Source organism: Arachis stenosperma, chromosome 6 (assembly GCF_014773155.1).
Source record: "Arachis stenosperma cultivar V10309 chromosome 6, arast.V10309.gnm1.PFL2, whole genome shotgun sequence".
Classification (NCBI taxonomy): Eukaryota; Viridiplantae; Streptophyta; class Magnoliopsida; order Fabales; family Fabaceae; genus Arachis; species Arachis stenosperma.
Window position 1 is genome coordinate 96,941,986 of NC_080382.1, and position 1,329 is coordinate 96,943,314.

Below are 1,329 nucleotides of genomic sequence, written 5' to 3' on the forward strand. Positions count from 1 at the left end.
GTAATTCACCTCTTCCATTGAAGGGTTCTCAGGATCATAGGCTTCTTCTTCAGATGAAGCGTCCTTAGTACCGCTTGGTGCATTTTGCATTCCAGACAGACTTTGAGAAATCAAATTGACTTGTTGAGTCAATATCTTGTTCTGAGCCAATATGGCATTCAGAGTATCAATCTCAAGAACTCCTTTTTTCTGATTAGTCCCATTATTCACAGGATTCCTTTCAGAAGTGTACATGAATTGGTTATTTGCAACCATTTCAATCAGCTCTTGAGCTTCTGTAGGCGTCTTCTTCAGATGAAGAGATCCTCCAGCAGAGCTATCCAAAGACATCTTGGATAGTTCAGAGAGACCATCATAGAAAATACCTATGATGCTCCATTCAGAAAGCATGTCAGAAGGACATTTTCTGATCAATTGTTTGTATCTTTCCCAAGCTTCATAGAGGGATTCTCCATCCTTTTGCTTCAAGGTTTGGACTTCCACTCTAAGCTTACTCAATTTTTGAGGTGGAAAGAACTTTGCCAAGAAGGCATTGACTAGCTTTTCCCATGAGTCTAGGCTTTCTTTAGGTTGTGAGTCCAACCATGTCCTAGCTCTGTCTCTTACAGCAAAAGGGAATAGCATAAGTTTGTAGACCTCAGGGTCAACCCCATTAGTCTTGACAGTGTCACAGATTTGCAAGAATTCAGCTAAAAACTGATGGGGATCTTCCAATGGAAGTCCATGGAACTTGCAATTTTGTTGCATTAGAGAAACTAATTGAGGCTTAAGCTCAAAGTTGTTTGCTCCAATGGCAGGGATAGAGATGCTTCTCCCACAGAAGTCGGGAGTAGGTGCAGTAAAGTCACCCAGCACCTTCCTTGCATTGTTGGCATTGTTGTTGTTTTCGGCTGCCATGGGTTCTTCTTCTTTGAAGATTTCTGTTAGGTCCTCTGCAGAGAGTTGTGCCTTAGTTCTTCTTAGCTTTCGCTTCAAGGTCCTTTCAGGTTCAGGGTCAGCTTCAACAAGAATACTTTTGTCTTTGTTCCTGCTCATATGAAAGAGAAGAGAACAAGAAAATGTGGAATCCTCTATGTCACAATATAGAGATTCCTTGAGGTGTCAGAGGAAAAGAAAAGTAGAAGACAGAAGTAGAAAATTTGAACTTATCAAGGAAGAAGGAGTTCGAATTTTTCATTAAGGAATAGTGTTAGTCCATAAATAGAAGGATGTTAGAAGAAAGGAAGTAATTTTCGAAAATTAAGTAAAAGAATTTGAAAACATTTTGAAAAACACTAATTGATTTCCAAAAATAAAAGTGGGAAAGAAATCAAGTGATTTTTTTGCAAA

The 1,329-nt window shown here is 39.1% G+C and overlaps 1 non-coding gene across 1 annotated transcript; it reads left to right on the top strand.

The window, feature by feature from the left end:
- Window positions 1–384: 384 nt before the first annotated feature.
- On the top strand, window positions 385–492 carry LOC130938508 (small nucleolar RNA R71). Its single transcript, XR_009069673.1, has one exon. It is a non-coding gene; the product is annotated as a small nucleolar RNA R71 (small nucleolar RNA).
- Window positions 493–1,329: the final 837 nt, after the last annotated feature.